This window comes from Solenopsis invicta, chromosome 9 (assembly GCF_016802725.1).
Source record: "Solenopsis invicta isolate M01_SB chromosome 9, UNIL_Sinv_3.0, whole genome shotgun sequence".
NCBI lineage: Eukaryota > Metazoa > Arthropoda > Insecta > Hymenoptera > Formicidae > Solenopsis > Solenopsis invicta.
In genome coordinates, this window is record NC_052672.1 from 5,009,563 (window position 1) to 5,030,995 (window position 21,433).

Sequence of the window (21,433 nt, forward strand, 5' to 3'; positions counted from 1 at the left end):
GCCGACGGTGCATGTGTATCCCCGGGGAGGACCAATATGGATGTAGACTATATAGTCGCGCCGACACTGCACGTGTACGCGATGTCCACCTTTATCGAACTTTCGCGGCGCGCGGAAAAAAAAAAGCGTTTGGCCTGAACGACGTCGACGACCGGAACAAAGCGCGACAATCGCCGTTGGCGTTACGGGAATCGTACTGCTTTTACTACCATTTTTTTTTTTTTTTTTTTTTTAAATACTGCAGCGGCCATCGCGACGAGACCGCCCGATAATTGTCGGAAGTGCCAACAAACATTGCGTGAAATAAAAAAAGTTCTAATAGCCACGATAAAGAATTGAATTGAATGTGGGTCCCTGCTGCGCGATTAGCAATATCGTATTCGATGGAAGCAGAGGCGAAAAAGCTTTCCCATTTTTTTTTTTTCTGTACGAAATTCAGAGTATTAGGCGCACTAATTAAGGTTGCTCTCATGAGCAATCACCGTATGCGGACTAATATTTGAACGCAGCAGCAGAATCTGCCGCTAATTGCTCGCCGTTTCGCCCATGTTGCCGCGCGAGCAAGCGAGGGAGTTGATACGTACGTTTATACACGTCATTAAGCTCGATTTTCAAAAAATGTATATTACGCGAAGAGCTGAGAACAGCTGCTGCCGTTCTACCTTTCTACCTTCGGAGGGTTCGGCCCTGAAAGTCTATGGTATTGCGACGACATAATATAGAGATATCGCGTTCTCTCGCTCGAAAAAGTAATTTCACCGCTCCCCGACATATCCGACACAACCGCGGACGGTATCCTGACAGCCGTCGCGCGGCTACGAGAGCGCATTGTCTGACGCATTCGCGACTGACTGTCGCGCGCCGATAGGATTCATGGAAAACTGGCCCATAGAAATCCGCGGTGGCAAACTCTCCGAGTATCATCGAGAAAGAGGGAGAGAGAGAGAGAGAGAGACACGTGCGCGCACGCACGCACGCACACAAACATACATCGGGGAGTACATTGTTTGCAACAGACAGATTCATTTAAACTTGTCGTTCGCCGCGGGATACCCGCCGAGCTCTCGGTTCTCCATTAAACGGCACTCAGACGCAAGCTTTTGCACCTGTACATACGTTTCCGTTCGCGTCGAAATTCATAACGCGCCGACATTTTTGGAACCCCGCCAGCAACCCGTAATATCCAATACACCGTTGCCAATGGGTAAACTACCCGAAGTAAATCTTCCAGCTAGACGAAATGTCAGCGCAGATTAACAGTGTTGCGAATGGAACCACTATTGATTCACATTCAGCAATATATTACCAATCTAGAGAACCCACGCTAAGGATACATTGGCTATATAATACCAACTAAAGGTTTTCGAAATTTACAAACTGTAGGCTCCTTAGGTTTCTATTCTTTATTTCCCCAGAGAAAAGTTCACAGTAGCAGCTATAAAAGTGACAACTATATACAAGTTTTACATGTATGTGCAATTAATGTACACCTATGGAATTTGATTCTGTCCATGGGAAAATTTTCTAAACTGAGAAGTCACCACTTTCTACGTACTCGCAGTTTATGATTAATGTAACGACTAGAGCTTATTGGTCATTACGTTAATCATGAACTGTAATGTAGAAAGACAGCGATTTCTTAGTTTGGAAAATTTTCCCATGGATAGAATCAAATTCCATGAGTGTACTTCAATAAACTATTTTATAACTATTGCAACTAAAACTTTAGTCGCAAATCTTGTGCAAGATACTCAAAAGTAATAATAATGGAACAATTTATGAAATTTTTATATTTCTGATACCGTTTTGAGAGATGTGACACACAAGTCTTTAAGCCAACTGGCGGTATTTTATCCGATGATGGACGTGCGTTTCGTTTACAATTACGTTTTATCTTCACCGACTAATAAAGCTTTAGCCGGCGGGCATTAATGAACTGGAAATTTAACAAATTCAAAGCGATTCACAATAATAATAATAATAATAAAAACATACGTTTAAGTGGTAAACGTAACGTGTTCGGTAACGGAAAATGATTAAAATTTTAATAAAACGTTTTGGTCAGCGGTTGAACGCAACCAAGAGTCAACTAGATTAATTTCGATAATGGCGTTCGCAGACAATTAAATTCTATATTCGGACGCGATCGGTACTCATTAATCTGCGCGCCAAGCGCAGACTGCGACGCATCGTTGAGCACAAACTGTATTTTGATAAAATATGTTGATTATATAATTGAATGAATTGTGCCTCGCGTGCGATCTTACATCCAATTCGCATTCGTGTTTTGTAAGTGATAACTGAATGACGCTTCGAAATAAACGTGACGCTTCGAGAATCCTCACGACGAGTAGAATTTCCAACGAGGGATCATAAGCGAATATGTGACTTCGATAGGACAATGTATGCACTTCGCACGTTTGTCCACGGTGACTTGTTCATTCTATTGTCAAATCGCGAACGTGACGTATTATGTACAGGATGCACGGACGTGTGGCGCATATCGAAATAGCGAGGCGGGCATATCGAGATAAACACGAAGGCAGCGTAAACAGAGTGAATAGTCACCTAATTTGCAAATGTAATTATACATCTGCTAATTCATTATTTACAGAATACATACATACATATAATTTTTTTTTCCATTATTGGCAGCCGAATAAGCCGAATTGGAAAAGATTAATAAAATAGATTGAAGCATTTTGTAAAAGAGGATTCTGAATAATTAAAGATTTGGCGCACGTAATTATAGCAGGTTGCAATCGACAGTTTTTCAAATTTCACGTAGCAGTTAACCGCGCGGCCAATGCGACCGATCTAATTTATGCATTTCGCAGACGACTGAACGACTTAACGAGACTGGCAGAAATGACAATCGATAATTTCATCAACGGAAATAACCGTCTAATGCGCCGGAGAGTGACGTTCATCTAGCTGCCCGACTGTCAGCTATCCGACGTATCCACGGAATTCGAAGTATTCGGAAATAGACTCGTCTCCAGCATCTACCACCTGCCTGAAGCGCCGTCTAAAAATACGACAGAGTACATTCGCCGTCAACGAGGGATCGATGACTGGATATTCCGGCAAATGTGTTCTTCGCAAACACACGATAAAGCCGGCGAGTAAGAAGCTGCGGTAGTGAATAAGTGATATCACGCGATAAACAAAAACAAAAGTGGAAGGCGCTTCGGACACGATACACGTCGAAGTAGACGTTGTTTTACTACGCGATATAGATTAAACAGAGTGAATTATCTTTTTTTTTTTTATACAATAAAGTGGAACAAATAATATCGCGCGTATCAACGATATCTCGATATTTTACCCATTTGTGCTGCTGCCGCATAAAGTTTCTCCGATAACGCGATTAATCAACGACGAGCTGCGTGCAAGTTATATGATTAATAAAGTTTTCCGAGTTGCGGTATCTGGAAAACTCGCGTCAATTCCAAAAGCCGTGGGCATACGGAACTGCGCGATGACGCGGTTATGCTCTCGTATAATTCACTTTGCGTCTCGAAGCAGATGATTATTAGATCAGTCTATATTAGTAACCGCTTGATTAATAACTCGCCTTTTGGTTTACAACGACTAATGCCATTTCCCTACTTGCGCGAGGATGTACCTTTCGAGCAAGGGAAACAAACGTGGGGTCAATGAGCTCCGGAAAAAGCACAGGAAAGAAAAAAGAGAAAAATCGAGGGCCAGAGTGAGGTAAAAGAAAATTTTGAAAATAGCCCTCGAGCCAATTTCTAGGTAGTTGCCTGCGTTGCCGGATATTTAATCGAGCTCGCGTGTCTCTAATGGGTAAAGAAACTCTCCACGCACGAAAAGCAACGATCGAAACTACCGCGCCGCTTGCACGCACGCACGCACGCACGCACGCACGCGCACGCACGCACGCACGAACGCACTTAAGGAAAATCAGATTTTGCAGAATTACTTCGAAGATTGCATCGAAGATGCACCGTTGTTACGTGAATTCTGAGAGAGACTATATACATGTGTACAATATATATAAGAGTTTAGAGTATATTCGTAATGATATTCCGAGGAAGTTAGCTAAAACGTTGTCCCATAGATTGATAGACTTGATTTCATCTAATTTTATACGATTTGATTTGATTATTTCAGAACTTATTACAGATGATTTTACATGGGGATTTCGTAAAGATTTCATAATGAATTCGGAGATACTGTCTCACAATATTAAGTAATTACCCCCCTACTCATTAATCCTAAAACCATAAACTATTTGGAATGTAAGCTAATACTAAACGCTCGGAGAACTAGCGACTAAAATAATTTATTGCTATTAAAAATTACGAAGATACTTTTTGGTTAAATAAATAAGAGACTATAGATCAATATGCGAAACATTACTAATTAAAAAAAAAATCTATTCAGCAAGTCAATTGAACAAGAATAGTAATATTACGATACTAAATTGCTAATCAATTTAATAATAATTATGCTAACCAGCATCCGTTATTTCCTTCCTGCAAACAACGTGAAGAATTTTTGTTGCGAGAAAATAACACCTAGGCCAAGTATCGAATTCGGGATCTCCCAACTTTCCGAGACGAGTGTCTTAATCATTTTTTTAGTTACACGAACTGAATGAAAACATACGAGTAAAAATTTTTTTTCTTGTCAACTTTAATTAATTTCTTGGTCATTCGACGGAGAAATTCGCCTGCAGTGTCCGCGTACATCGTTGTCAAGCGCGTCATCGGTTTACGATTTCAGGGTTAACGAACTACGTTTTACGTGTAAGTTTCGATCTGTCGCGCCAATCCGTTCAACAACGCGAAAACTTTTCCCTGCGAAGCAAAACATTTATTCTTATCTCGCTACGTCAATATGTCTCTTGCATTACGCGTTGCGATTCATCGCTTCGCTCAAAAATCCAGGTCATTAAATTGGGAAAGCTGAGATCGGATTTCAATCTAACTCGAGTGTAGATTCCGTGTCGATGGACATCTCGCGGCCCGCACGTACCGCACACGTAGTGCGCGAAGCGGCTTGAAAGTTAGCCGTGTAATTAATTCTTCGAAATCGCAAGCACTCGGGGGACCCGCGCTGAAAAATGCAAAACCCGTACTACTGCGCGAATACTCTAATGTCAGTACCGCAACCAGTTTCGCGCGGTACTCTTCCGCGACGGAATTAACGTCGCGCTATCCACTTATTAGCGTTAGTTGCCCAACGGGTAAATTACATGCGGCCGCGATAGCCGCGCAACAATTTTATAATCTGTTGGACAATTTATGATCTCGTAAAGTAGCCCACGATGTATTAGACGCATAAGTGTATTGAACAGGTATCCGTCCAACATCATTTGCTTTTTATCTGAAAGAAAAATATATAAACTGAAAACAAATTGAACCCGCGATCAAACTGGTCATAACGATAAAATCTTTTCGTTTCTCTTTTTTTTACATTAAACGTCTCTATTAATAGAGATTCTCTTGCTATACTCTTTTACATGAAATTAGTTATTCGAAGAGATAAAATCGTAATTGCGAAATCATGATGAGAACGACAAAAAATGGCCGATAATTGGCGAGACGGTCTTTTATTTCCACCTGGTAAGAACTGACGCTCACGTTAAGAGCTTGGCAGTAAAACTGCCACGTGCTATTTCTCCGTTTTTTTTCCCCCCAGGATGATATCGCGGAAGCTCCGAGTCTCCTGGCAATACTTCTTTCGCTTCCGCGTGGTTCGTGCGTTTCTACTTCATTCGAGGAAAACGCTAGACGGGCCTGCGAGAAATCCCCAACCCTATATAACACTCCGGCGCGAGCATTATCAAAGTTCTTCCCCATAGACACCGTAAATCTTTGTAGGTGGAAGGAAAGGCGTTCCCCGTGGCCGGAGAGTCGGCACGACGACGAGACAAAGGAAACGCCGTGCTAAAGCCACTTTATCCGAACTTGTCCGGGTCTGCCTGTAACCGGGGGCCTGCCCGCTTACAGACACCGCGGCGCATCGTGTCTGCTTGAAAATTCAATTTGCAAAACGGTATCGCGCAATTTCCTACGTAATTCACTTGCTGCGCCAGTCGTCCGACAATGCCGGCTGGGTGTTTCTACTGCCGCTTCATCCCGTTATCCCTGTCCGCGTCGGACATTTATGAAAATATCAGTAACGTCGGTTATTAAAACGCGTAACAATGACGTTACACGTGCTGCTTGAGACTTTTCCCTCGATTAATATCTACAATTTAATTTCGTTGAATTATTAATATCGTGATTCAACAGGTACGTATAATTGAGTATTTTTCTTTTGTTTCAGAAATTAGGATCAAAGTGCCAGTGCGGATATAAATACGCCGATTTTGGCTCTCGGAGTGACGAGTAAAAATACTTTTTCGTCTTTTTTTTTTTTAGCTGAATGTAATGATGATCTTTAAAAGATTTTAGTCGGAGCTTGTCGGGAAAGTATTAAAATCAGTATATGAAGCTATTAAACGTATAGTATAGTAAATTATTATTACTGAGTTTTACAAACGTATTAATTCGTGTTTTCCTGCCAGTACGACATCATAATTTACAATAATTCATATTCTGCTTGATTGAAAAACAGAAAAAAAATTATTAATATCTAAAAGCAAAGGCATTATCGATGAGGATTGCTTTAAATCTTGACTACGATACTTGCGAGTATTGGTGTTTATCGCATCTTTCAAGAACTTTCTCCTAGATTATTTTGTATTTCATTGTGAAATTTTTTACTAATAGTAACTGTGTGTAAAATTGACGCAAAAAAATATTTCTAAGAGCAAAAATTCACTTTGCCTGAGTAAGTTCTTTTTCACTTATTAATTTGCGTTACTCACATATCGATCAATTTTTGCTTAATAATGTTTACTTTGCTACAGTTTTACACTGTCATTAACGTATCATTCTCATGACAGCTTCTTACACTGAAAGATATGGAAGGAACAATTTTGCTAAAAATACAGATATGAAAATAATTATGTTGAAATAATTGTATTGCACTAAAAAAAATATTTGGTAACTATATTACCAAATCCTTCTTCCATATTTATTTTCCACATAATTATTTTCACATCTATACTTTCAACAAGATCGCTCTTCCCATTTGTTTCAGCGTACCTATATATTTAATAACTTCATATACTTATTTTCATACATACTTTCCAAACAAATAAAAATTTTTAAACGTTAGAATCAGCAGCTCAAAAACTATAAAAACTATACCGTTTTTATTTGCCACTCCGGGAGACAAAATCGTGCCGTTTTACGCATCGTCCTTTCGTTAAATTTCCATAGACGGTCGTACGAAAAATGGTCTCCGGATCGAAAGTCGCTCGAGGAAATCGTCTCATTCCAATGCGAACAGAGATATCTCTGCCGGGAGCAGACGCGCGCTGAAAGCAAGAAACGATCGCGTCACGCGACGCCCATCTCAACAAGTCGCGGAAATCGGTACCGATATAGTTAGGATACCCCTTTGCTCTATTACGCTTTACCCTCGTGCAAGCTTACGGGACACGGAACGGTTCTTGACATTACGTGCTGGATCCGATGATTTCTGACACGAGAACGGTGGCCGTGAATTCGTCATAATGAATGGAAAAAAAAAGAAAACTTTCGTGCAATTAAAGTTCAGAGATTTTATCAAGCGGAAAGGGTTAAAGTAATCTTTTCAACAATTACAACGTATTTATTGATATGAATACAAAATAGCGACAATTTGGCGAACATTCAAATTAACGCATAATAATAGCAATTTGATAAAATTTTACGAGAAACAGATAAAATGTTGCTCTCTAATTAATTCCAAAAACAATAAGTGAAATTCTAATTTTAAGAAAGAAGCTATATCTTGGGAAAATTCATTTCGGATATAATGATCGGAAAATGCGACAGGAAATTTTGCGAAAAGTTCTGTACTTTTGTATAGCGAGGAAAAGTTGCTTCTTAGCTTTAGTCGGAAAAGTGATCGCACACGCCCGTCGTAATTTTTCGCGTTTCCATCGTTGCATGATCGGTCGAGGGTGAACCAGCATAATGAAGAAACTCCCATCTACGATTAGCCGTAACTCGCAATATCACGTAGCGACCGTAAGAGTGACTCATACCGCATAACGCATTTGCATAACAAAAAGCCGTATGTAAATTAGCAATATGTACATATGAATTGTTAATCTCCATCCATCAGACACAAGAGGTTTCAAATAGAGAATAATAAATGTGTATCGGATGAGCCGGAACATATAATAAATCCTTTTCATCGAATATCGGATCATAATTTTAATAATTATTCAAATATTGATATTGATATCTGTGTGCATACGAATATGCATACGTAGCGTTAGAATATTTTCCTACTTTTGTCCTCGATTTCGTTTTCAGAAAGATTAAATTCGCTTCTTGTCAATACTAATGAACAACTGTACGTATACTTAACTTATCATTAAATAATGATAAGTTTAATGTTGTGTGTACATAATATTAAAATTATTAAACAATTTTCTAATATTTTACATTTCTGGGGGATCAATATTTCCCGGCACATCCTATCGAGTTAACAAGACCAATTGAATCACGGGCACAGTGCTCCCCAATTACCTCTCACGTTCTTTTTGTTGCTCACGCGGTATCACGCGCCCCTTCGATCGAGGGTGACAGACGCTTCTCGCACGACTTGCGGGGATAGCAGCAACGATACGATGCAAGTGTCGCGTGCAGGGTGGTCGCGCGTCGACTGAGCGCTTCCCTCTTTCGGGGAGACCGAATCTACAAGAAACGACAACGGCGGCGCGGCGACGCAACCCCTTAGCGGCCAGCCAACCATCCGGCCTGCCGCCCCTAGTCGCCGCCGTCGCCACCCCCGAATGCATCCCCACTGCGTCGGCGATTATCGACAGAGAGGGAGGGATACGTGTATCACCACGCGACCGACAAACTGGTGGGGGTGTCTGCTGGTGGAATTACTTTGTTCGGCAAAAAACATCCCCTCTTCTCTCTCTCTCCCTCCCTCCTTTCCTCTATCTATGTTTTCTCACTCGAAAGGATGGAAAATGGCGGGGACGGAGGGTGGAAAACGCACGGGGCCGATGTACCGAGAGCATGAAGGTCGCGACGGCGAAGCAGATAAATCAAAATTCGTGGCTGAGCGGGTTGGTACGGATTTTTCGACGTGGATGGCTGGATGGCGAGGACATGACGTTGGCTATGTATAAGATAACATGAGGGTGCGGCCTGACGGAAGAAATGCCTGATACTTGAGACGATAAAATTGTAGTAAAATAGCAAAACCTTATTTTTTTACAATTTACAAAAATGATTCGGTGATAAAATAATAATTTAACAGTAAAATGTGTAAATACAGAATATTATTACAATCATAGATTATTTATACATTTTAATGATTTTAATCTTCATAATTTAAATAAAGTCGTTAGTTTAAGAACGGTTTGGATATTATAATAATATTATAAATTCTTGGTGCACTTTCTACTTAAGGATGTATGGGTCGTATCTCAAAACATTTCCAAAAATATAAAAATTTCACAGAATATTCTAATATTACAAGTATCTGTGTATAATTTAAGTACAATTCATTTATTGCTTTAAAAGTTATTTAATTTTTCGTTTACTTTTGTTTTCTTTATGTAAAATTGCGTTTTATAGTACTGATACTAATAATATTATATATTATTTATATATTGATATATATTAATAATATATATATATATATATAAAATTTTTATACTAACATTGTATTATATTTATTTGCAAATTTGATGAGAAAGTAACATTACCAAGTAAATCAAAGTTTGTACATATACACTAACAAAACTATAATAAATATTCGTGCAAAAAATTCATTTAGCTCCACTTACTCGTTTAAAATTTATTTATTTAAAACTGCAGCAAAATATAGTAATTTTCGCTGTAAAAACTATTATAAATTAAATTTGTCATTGTTTTCTTCTTTGAAACTTATTTTAGAGCCAAAATTCGGGCATTCGCGACCAAAATTTTTTGTTGTTGATTAGAAAGAAAAAGAATAAGCCTAGAGAAGTCTTCAGTTTTTTGAATTTCGATGACTTTTAGCTCGTACTGTATAACCAAAACATTAAAGCTTTTTATATTCTTATTCTCAATTTAGTAATTCTCAAGAAAATGCGTCGATTGTAATGTCCAAAATTATTTATTTAAACTGAGCTTGCAATATGATTTTCAAAGCTAAAAAATAATTTTCACGACGATTGAATTTTACAAAAGATGATTAACGAGAACAACGAAGAGATCAAGACGTTAAAGAGGGAACAACTTAAAATTCATTACACGCGCTACAGATTTAGAAAAAAGATAAGCTTAAATTTCATTGTTTAACTACTAAATCATATGGAAAAAACAGTAGAAAGAAAACCGCTTTTATAAACATAATATGAAAGGGTAAATATAAAAATGCAAATAACACATAAAGTGTATGCAAATAAATAAAGTTTAATGCGCAAGTTTAGTGGGAAAAAATGCATAAAATTGTGCACAAATATATACCTACATAAATAAAAGTATTACGAGTATAAAAAGTGACAAATTTAATATCTGAACAACGCTTGCAGCGACTATTACTCAAACTTTTAAAATCCGACAACGTTATGCATTTCTTAATGCAAAGTAACTTGCTAAAAAAGGCTCGAGGACATAAACTCACAAACAAGGAGTCTCTTTCCGTCCAGAAAAGTTCATAACGGCACCATAGAGACGAAAGAGAGTGGTAAAAGGCGAAAAACTAAAGCTAATGTGCCAGAGAGCAAATGTTACGAGCGTGACCGCAAGAAAATTAAATTTTAGATAAATAGTGCAGGAAAACAGAGTGTCAGTAAATAAAGTTAATAATACATTTCGACCAATTTATCGCAAAATGGAATTCGGGAGGACGAAATTACGTATACAAGAAGCCAAGCTAAAAAAAACTAATTGCGTAAAAACAAAATGTTTTTAATTATTTGCACTTAATCCTAAAATAATTTCTATAATAAATACGGGTACTATTGTTTAAAAAAAAAAGTTATCGCATTAACAAGGCAACGACATATTGCAGAACAATGTTTTCTTGGAGAAACTTCAAGTATTCCGAGAAATACGATTGATATTTTATCAGATTGCAACTTTTAGATAACTTCGTTAAAAATGCGATAACTGCGAAATTTGTTCGCAAGAGCCACGAGGTCGAGCAGCGCAACGTCGCGAAGCCATCGGTTTTTGCGCGCTGTCGAGAACGACGAGGAAGATAAATTAGAAGCCGTCGAGATAGGCGGTGCAAAGTAAGGAGAACGAAATCCATATCAGTCGTCAGAGCTTGACAATTTCCTCGGGGCGCGCGTCAAAACGACACCGCGAGGATTCTTGGGTGGCTGCACGACGCAATGGAAAATGCGAGGGATTGATGACGCCAAAGTGCAGCCATCCCATAGGCTTTGGCGCGAAATAAGTTTGGGAAATAAAGCTCGGCTGGAATTTATCCGGTTTCTGCACTACTCATCGAGCTTCGACAATAACCTCGATCATAATACATCGAATTAAATATTATACATTCCCAGTTATAATATAGATATTAAATATATCCTTAATTGTTCATTATAAAAAGTGTTTCAATTCATATTTTTATGTTATTTCAATTGTGTAGAAAAAAATCAAGTACACGGAAGTAACAATTTCACTGAGGTATAAAAGGTAAAAATTTGGATACAGAAATTTGGATACAGATTTGAAAATAATTTTGTTGAATCGTTGAAATAATTATAAAATATATGATACATAATTTACATAATTATTCTCATGATCTAACGAAATTATTTTCGTTTCAGATTTGCATATCCAGCTAAATTTTTAGATACTTGGGCAAAATCTTTTTCTGCGTATATAAAATAAATTTCAAAAAATAGAAAAGGGAAATATATAAAAGATTTGCTAGAAGAGTCTTGCATCATTGATCCGCATAAAGCGAAGTGCTCGAGGATTACAATCTCGGAGGATACACTTCTACGACAACTCAGACGTCTTTCTTCCCACAGGACGACTTCTCGCGAATAAAAGATAGCGCAGTTTCGAAAGAAGACCACCTGTCGGTGCAGATAGCGGTGTAGTGAATAAAAATAAAAAAAAAATATATATACATATATCGGCGTAGAATTTTCAACTCATCGTTTTTATCCGGCGCGAGACAGAGAATGCGGAAAAAACACATCAGAATGAAATTCTGGAGCGACGGTGGTTGGTTGAAGAGTAACCTCGCTCCGTGAATCAAGCACGAAAAACCGGTTTTCAAGTGCAGCGGAGGATCTTACGGTGCATTAAAGGCAGCCGAGGAAGTTCAACGGATGAATCGACAGACGGGAGATCGATCGATGTCAAGGAGGTACAACCATGATGAGTAGTCCCCGTTGCACACCGTCTAATTTCATGCAATTCTGCATCCATGCATAAATGCCTGCTAAATTCGAATAAATAGGGGAGAATTGCTGCTGAATACGTCGCCTAATATCAATTTCCATCAATGGTGATTAATTTTGACACAAATTTTATTACAATAGATGGTATTAATAAGACTGATAAATAATAATAGTAAAACTAATAATTGATCCGAATAAAAATAGGCCAATTGCAAAAACATATTCGCGTCAGTTTTATTTATTATTTCGACATTATCATGTTCCTATTATTTTTTAATTATAAAATACTTAATTCTTTGTCGATCAATTGTAACAAACATATTAGTTAATGCCTCCTTACATTTTTAATTATTTAAATTCATAAATTCTAATTTTAATTCAAATTTCAAAGGTTCATAGACGTGATTTAAACAATCGGTTGCCGACAAACAATTGTTCCTTTTGCAGCTTGTTGCTAAAAGTTTTATAAATTAATTTGTTAAAGATCAAACATTATTATAAAAATAGATAACTGAAACATCGACCAATAATTTTTAATGTTAATTTGCATATAAATCAGTGTCAAACGGAAAATAATTTAATAAATAATTTAAGTGATATACATTTGGCGACTCTCCCTTACTTATTTTCCTCAATGAATTTATCTCGGTCTGGATTCGTTAAACATTCACTGATGAGTCCGCATTATACCTATGTCGACAAGCTATAAACGTTAATTTGATAAAATAAGAAAATACATATAAATTTCCAAACTTCTGCACTATTTCTTTGAATTTTGAAGATACATTTCCCTTTTGTTACATGTCACTTATGTATACGCAAGGGAAGGGCTTGAGGACTTGCAAGTTAAATACCGTCCCTCGCCGTGGTCAATTTTTTACGTTTTATATGAGCCGAGAGTATTCAAACTAAGTTTCGCATTCGCGAATTATGTGGAAACTTTCTTGGAAGCTCATGGTGACTACGAAATTACGCGGCAGTATCGTCATTGGATGGAAATTTTATGACCGAAATCCACAACGTGGTGCTGAACCTAATACAAAGCTTTAAATATGACAATTCCTCTCTGAATATGATTCACAGAATAGTACAATGATTGAGTTTGAATCACAAACAAGTGACGAATTCGTAAAGTTGAAATTACTTCGGTAAATTACGGACATACAACTCTGATGATTTATTATACCTCCGATATATTTCGTCATATCGTGATTTAAGTAAGCATAAAAAAACGTCAGTGATTATCGCCAGAAAACTATACTAAAAAATAATGAAAACTTAAAGCAGTCCGTGATGCTGTAATAAATTTTATAAATATATTTCGAATAGTTATTGACTCATTCTTGTAAATGAATTACATATTGTTATACATACAAGCCCGTCGCGTATTTTACATAATTATTATTATGTTTACATGCAATCCAAAGGTTAGAATAAATCGAGTAAATATGTTATCTCGAATATAGGGGCAATCTGATCGGTTATCGATAACAGTGTACCGGATTTTCATGTTGATTGTTCGGCTCGATTACCCATCGAAATCGCGAGGGTATTAGCTCGAGCGGATAATGCGAAGGGTAAAGCTCTGCGCAAGCACGCTGCATGGACCACAATCGAGAAGCGGCCTGTGGATATTCGAGCGTCGCCGCGTCGTCCGGATATCGGCCGTTCTCTCACCGCCGAGACAAGGGATTGACGTTAAGTATGTTAAATTAATTAACGTTAATTAATGCTTCCCCGAGGATTGCAGGAACAACGAACGAACGTGGAATACAGTGCAGGGATTACCGTGTCCCTCAGCGAGAGCCCATTAAAAACTACGAAGCTATTTATTGCGTTGCCCATGCGAGCACACGTGGTCGCGCATAATTGCCTCATTGTTAGAAAAAAAAAGAAAACTAATTTTATCTTCCCTAACTAGTTACCACATGCGCGAAGGAGAACATAATCGTCTTGTGCCGAAAGTTAACTCTTTACTGTAACGGAAATGCCGAGCTTCCATACATGACGGCTAATCCATCAAAGATAAACGCATCCGCGTGTGAAATTTTGATGAATCGGCCCATTATAATGCATAATTCTAAGAAGATTTGATCGGTACCTCTATTGCTCCGATCGAAATTCACGGATCGTAGAGAGAATTTTACTAAAAGATACTTTCTAGTCTTTCTACTATACGAATACACTGAAAAAAAAGAATCTAGTAATAATAATCAAACCTAGATAATAGTTACTAACAATAAGCTTCAGTAAAAGAATTTCAATTAATTATTTACTTAATATAATTAAATATTTAGTAATATTTAACAACCTTAAGAACCTTTTTATAATCGATTAGTTACTTTTATTATAATTGGTTATTATTAGCATAATTACTAAATATTTAATTATATTAATCAAACATTCAACTAAATTTATTTTAGCTAAATTAGCTAAATCAAAGATAGATTATAATTACTGACAACTTTTTTTTTTCATTGTATCTTTACGTATATCTTTACTGGATTTTTATATATAGTTAGGATAATCGTTTATTTATATGCCTCACTAACTAATGATATAATTGATGATTAAATGCTTTTAAAAGTCATTAATATTATAATATTTATCGTTTTAAACAAATAAAGATTGAAAATTTCTCTTTGCAAGTAGAGATGAGATACCCCAAGATTAGGTACGCTTAAATACATTCAAGTATCTTTGAGGGGAAAAACCTCCCTTATAAAAGCTGTAACCGAGATAAAAATATTTCAGCGAAGCAAAGGAATTTTTATGAAAGTTCGATAATTGGAAAAATGGTAAAAATATATATACTGAATTTGTTTAAAGAAATATGAAGAAAGATAAGGTTCAAATTTTCATTTTCATTGTCTATCTCAGCAATGATCTTAAATCGACTTTCTCGAAACTTGACCTTCTCAGATAAACTCAATTTACGGACAAGACTTCTCGCGTTACCAACTTTCCGCAAGAGATCGAGAGACCTACGAAGTCGCCACAAAGACTAGACGCATTTCCTCGTCTATGGTTGCACCATTGTGAGTCAGAGGAGACGAATGAAGCAACTGGCATTTCAGGGTTGCGGAAAGTCCAATGAAATGGCACAAGTTTGTATGATCGCCCATTCACAGATTGCCACTACTCTGACGTATCGAAAATAATATCAAATATACCATATTGTTATACGGTATATTATTGTTTATTAATAATTATACACGAAAAGGAAAGTTTTTAATGTTTGTAATTATAATTAAATGTTATAATTCCATAATTATTTATTATTAAGGAATAATTAATATAATTACTGTTAGGAAAATAAATTCTATAATTTACTGCTGTATATGTAATAACATACAATGTGTTACGTATGATAAATTTAATCGTAATTATCATAACTTAAATGTAGTTAACACCAAAAATAATTTTAAAACATAGTTACATATTTTTAGTGCTAATTATGTTTAAATTATAACTTTTTCAAATAAATATAACACATTGTTATTAATACTAACGTTAAAGCAATAATTACTATAAAAAATGGAGCTGCTAACCATAATCATTTTAACATTCAACTATAATTACAAATAGCAATATTTTTCTCTGAGTGAAATTACGTGATATAACTTGAAGCAAAGAAAAATGCATAAGATAAAAATATTTCATCGCAAAACAAAAAAAATTTATCAAATTCCGATAATTGGACAAATGGTAGAAACAATGAAAAGAAAAAATACGAAGTGGAAGCACAGGAAACAGAAAAGTTTTTCTGTGGTGTGTATAAAATATTATTACACATACGTATTAAATGATTTCAAAGTTAAAACTCGTTATTAATCAATATCAAGCTGCCAATATCAGTTAATTGCTGTAATGTACGTAGTACTCGAACATGAAAAACTAAAAGGTAAAACCCCAATTGCGCAATATAAACCAATGTTATTCGAGCTGTGAAAATCAATAACAGATGATAGAACAGTACATGGGTGAAAGTTATTACTGAGCGCAGAATTCTAAACGTTACCTACTATCGACTAATTTCAATTTCGGTTTTTCACGGTAATTAATAAAAGTAAACTACTGCGACATTCTCATATTGGGATCTTTAGCTTTAACCAATCTGCAGAGTATTAAAAATACTGTACGACGAGTTTGAAATACCTTTCAAGTTATATTCCGAAAGGCCACGTGCTATCTTTCCAATCCTTTTTAACGGTAACTCCCGGTGCCGAGAACGCGTCCCGATCCTAAATTATTGTGTTCGCGTGTCCGCTCCTTGGCGTACCGGGATTATCGGGATTCCGTGCCTGGCCTTCCGAAAGATGAATAATCGCTGCGGAGCTGCGATTCCCGTGGGACGAATAGCAATTCGTGCCGCGGACATTGAGCATTCGCCGTTACGTACATAAGAGAACACCCGTTAGATCGACTGGCCGCCGCAATAAACGAGATCTCGACATGGATGGGAATTTGCATCGCGAATGAGGATAACGTAGGCAGCTTAACTGGCCTACGCTTCGTCTCTCGTCACGGGAATCAGAAAAATTAAGGGAAAAATATGTTAATTACGTAGAAAAAGGAAGATCAAGTAAGACCTAGCCGCGAGTAAGTCGGACGGTCATTAAGCGACTGCTTATCTCGGTTTACGTACTATTCAGTTACGAGCTGCAAAACATTACGAGCGAACTTGCGATCGGCGCATTAACAGATCTTATGGAAAAAAAACACGTTATAAATCTCGCAGTCCGAGTGATAAAGCTCTCAACATGTATTCCTCTTAAATTCATGAAATACATTGAGATACAAGTATTTGGATCAACGGCTACCGCATATACAGGGTGATTATTAATGACTGTTCCCACTTTTTACCATAGGAGCACGCATTTGTAATTTCTAATATAATAATATGTTAGAAATACGTATCCGTCGGTAAATTATGCTCCTATGGTAAAAAGTCAGGATATTCATTAATAATCACCCTGTGTATGTATATGTCGTAGGCAAATAGCAATTTTAGGAAAATAGTATCTGACTAGGCAAATAGCATTTGCCTGGTTAAATAGCTTAGAATTAAAACACAAAATGCCTGCTTTAAAAACCCAATAATTATAGAATTTTTGTGTTTTTCAAGCAGGCATGTTGTGTATTTAAAGTAGAGAATTAAAAACACAAAAATTATGTAATTTATTCTAAACTACCTAACCTAACCTGGCAAATGCTATTTGTCTAGTCAGATACTATTTTCCTAAAATTGCTATTTGCCTGCGACATATACACGAGCGTAATGTTCGTACACAAATAATCTCGTAACCGTCGTTTTTTCGGGGATAGGCATCGATTGACTGTTGACTGGCTGGCACGAGGAAAGAAGGAAAGTTAAGCCGCGACAAAGAGAGAACAAATGATTGTACAAGTTCGACGGAGGGGAGAAGACACTCCGCGGCGGCGCTCTCGTCCGCGCGCGTGCCCCATCTTACCCCTTGTTACACGAATGAAACTCCGCTATAAATCTTGCATCCTTCGTTTCGCCAAAATAAGAGGGCTGCCACGAGGCAAGGAAGCACAGGAGCGACACGCACGCAAGGCGCTCGCCTTTATTTATAAATCCCGCAAAGGCGCACAGCCGGCGTAAAGTACGTATCAAAGAAATGCGCTCCTTTTCGCGATCGCTCGAACGGACCAACGGGAAATCGAGGAAACTCCTCGGCACTCGGGACACGTTTACTCGTAACTACGGCCGCGCCGTGCCGGGCGCGAGAAAAATACGAACAACGACGGTAACGCATGCGTCATGTTTATACGATCGACGCGGCATAAATTATCGCTCGGCGACACGTCGCGTGACCTATAATGGCCGCTCTTATTACGCTCATTTTGAGTTTATTGGGAGAACGAACAATGCCCCATTTGATCCACGTGTTTGGAGAAACGAGCTGCACTCGCGCTACCGGTTTTATCACGGTCGTTTAATAACACGTAATCATATTTCTTAAATCGTTTTATGCGTAATAATACACGTAATCGCGTTTTGCGCGTAGTAATGCATTCATTAACCCTCCGTAGGAAATAATGTTTTCACTGCGTTAGACAATCTGGATCTCTTTTCTGTTCGGACCAAATTTTTTTACCGCTCCAGGAGTTTAAAAAAAAATCGAGAAAAATTCGAGATTACTTTTCAACATCTCTGCCACATTATCAGATAATTTCTTGAGTCAAATGTTAAAACTTTAATTTAATAAAAATTGAAATTTCTGGCGAGAGACAAAATAAACATTTATTTAAAAATATATAGCTTACTTTATAAATATATGTATCTCCGATCGAAAACCAACAGAATTGATATCTGCCTGCGTCTTGTTACCCTGTCCATCACATTAAAAGTTTATTTTAGCAATAAATATTTAAAACGTGATAAAAAATTGAAAAAATGCAAATGTACTTATATTTTAGAAAACGCTAATCGGCAATCTAGATATTTTTTAGCGCAAGCACAATTTTGATTGCGTACTAATTGAAGACAGATTGTTGAGCACTACCATTGTTCGGCGTGTAAAATATCACCAATAACAAAATATATTCAGTGGAAAAACTATTCTGTTCTTTCTTCATTTCGGAAAAAATTTTATAGTAAAATTCTGCTAGGGTAAAAAAAAATCGTCAACGAAATATTAAGAAAGGTGTTTGGAAACCTAAGAGATACTTCTCTACAGCAAACTTCTCTATTGCAAAAAAAGGATAAGTTAAAAACAACTTGAAATTAAATAAACTAATTTAATTTCAAAGTCAAGCATGGCAAACTAATTATTTGAATGTTTCAAGAAAATTTTAGTGTCACTTTAATATCTTGTTCGTTTTAAATAAACATTAAATATAGTTGCATGACATATTTATGGAGTTGACTATCTTATTATTATTAGTAAACAAAGTGTAATTGCATAGTTCATTAAATAATTTTTTGAGGATGTTGAAATAAATCTGTAATGAAATGAAATCGTTTCATTATTGATTGATCTGTTCTACGAAATAACGGGAACTCAATAAGTTGTTGATGGTAGCAATGCCGGGGAAAAACTCAACTTTGGTCTCGAGTCACATAAACTGAATGAATTATCAAAGAGAATAATAATGAGTTATTTTTTAACCTTCCTATTACTAAACCTAATGCGCAGTCTCACAGCATTAATTGTAATACAAATTGTTTACTTTGCATAATAGACAGCAAGCAAGTTTCTTTTACGACTGTTTTATGCTGTACCCAGTTGTTGGCCGAATCTTTCGTGCGAGTTTCTTGTGGTCCGATGCTATCTATGGAGCGATGCGCGAAGCTCCGATACAATGAGACAGATTGCATAATTAGATAAACCTTATGGTAATTAAATGACTATCTAACATTTGATTACGTTTCGCTCACATCAATGTTTTACCGTTGATTCTACTTCTTTAGTATAATTTACTACGTTAAATTACTTATCTGATATAACTTTCATTCATTTTGACTTGGTTACTGCTCGCGTAACTGTAAATTTGTGCGACTCTAAGACTTAGTTCTTCCCACCTAAATTTTTTTTTTTTTTCATAGTGCACCATAGGCAAATATAATCAAGTACATAAATTCTCCGTGTTCGCAGATTTAAAAGAAACTCATTATTCACACGGCCAAGTATTTTCGCTCTTCAGGAATTTCTAAAAAGGCCATTAATAGTAAAACGGTCTAAAATCTGAGATACAATCTACATGATTTCATTTAGCGGAACGGCCGAGCTCGTTACGCTTTCTCAGACTAATTCCCAGGCTTCATCCAGGAGCGTAATCCCGTGGAATCAAGTTTTGTCCCTCTCATTGGTCCATGTTGCGGCTAGTAGTTGCCGGCCGACCCTCACCAAACTTCATGGCCCTGAGAGCTGCCGGCCACGAGAAATCGTCGCAACCTCTCTAATCCATGAAATCCCCACAAAACCGGTCGCATCTCTCGCGTGGTCAAAAACACATTCCTATTTATTCTTACCGACTACAGCGCACTTTTGATATCGCCGATTAACCTTCGCGCAACTGTTTGTTATCGCGCGAATTTAAACGAATGATTCTGCCAAGTGGCACCTTATCTCGCCGTTCGCATATTCATTTTAAACGCATATTAACGAGCCGCGTCGCGATATGGTTTTCGCATGAAGATAAAAACGCAGCAAGGTAAAGCGGTGACTCATTCCGGAGAAGCCGGTTATCGCTTTTAAGGTAGAATCACAACCGCGGAATTCTGTGTTAGAAAACCTTCTTTATGGCGCAATTTCGCTCTGTCTTGTAACAGGGAGAGTGGAAGCGTCTCGTCTCTGCGCTACATATTTAAAATCTCATTCAAGTTTTCGGCAGAAATGCGTAAAGTAAGCGGCTTTTAGGCTTACATCCGTGAAACTAATTTCCTCTCCTGCTTTCTGATCACGAACTACGTTCGCGAGCATCCATGCAAAATCAAAAATACCGTTGGAGCAGAAAATTTATGAAAATAGAAGCTCGTCGTGACAAACTGGGAGGAAAATGTTTCGGAATCGCTGGATATTACGTAATAACGTAGAATGTTACACGCAAGGCAGTCGGACGGAAAGACAATAAGAAAATCTCAGCGATGTAGCATTTCGTATAATTTACATTTTGCTGAATACGTCTCGGATGCATTTCGGAAGTAAAAATTTCAGTATGTGATTGCAAATATTCCGAAATTCTCCTGCGAGAAAGCTGCCAGATTCCGTCTGACGAAAATCGCGTAATCATCCCGATGTAATTTCATATTCAAAATTGAATATGTGACAATTGTAATATGTAATAAAAAAAATACGAATAATTATATAAAATATCACTCACCACCAAAACGCACCACACTGAACAGGAAAAGAACTCACCTGTAACAAGAGGGAAAACAGAAAGATTAGAGTGCAATTCAAATGCGTTGCCGCTTGACGCAAACGAATAACTTATATTCACAGTTCGATGAATTAAGGA

At 37.2% G+C, this 21,433-nt stretch overlaps 1 protein-coding gene across 2 annotated transcripts in view; it reads right to left on the minus strand.

The window, feature by feature from the left end:
* Window positions 1-21,433, minus strand: part of LOC105196172 (serine/threonine-protein kinase 26) — a 151,693-nt gene that overhangs the window by 97,770 nt on the left and 32,490 nt on the right. Inside the window, exon 1 of one of the 2 annotated variants that reach the window (XM_026136788.2) lies at window positions 8,604-10,468. The exons of the other annotated variant lie outside the window; for it this stretch is intronic. The gene's annotated coding sequence lies outside the window, so the exon portion shown is untranslated. Of the gene's footprint in view, window positions 1-8,603; window positions 10,469-21,433 lie in introns of those variants that run through there. 2 annotated transcript variants of the gene reach the window in all.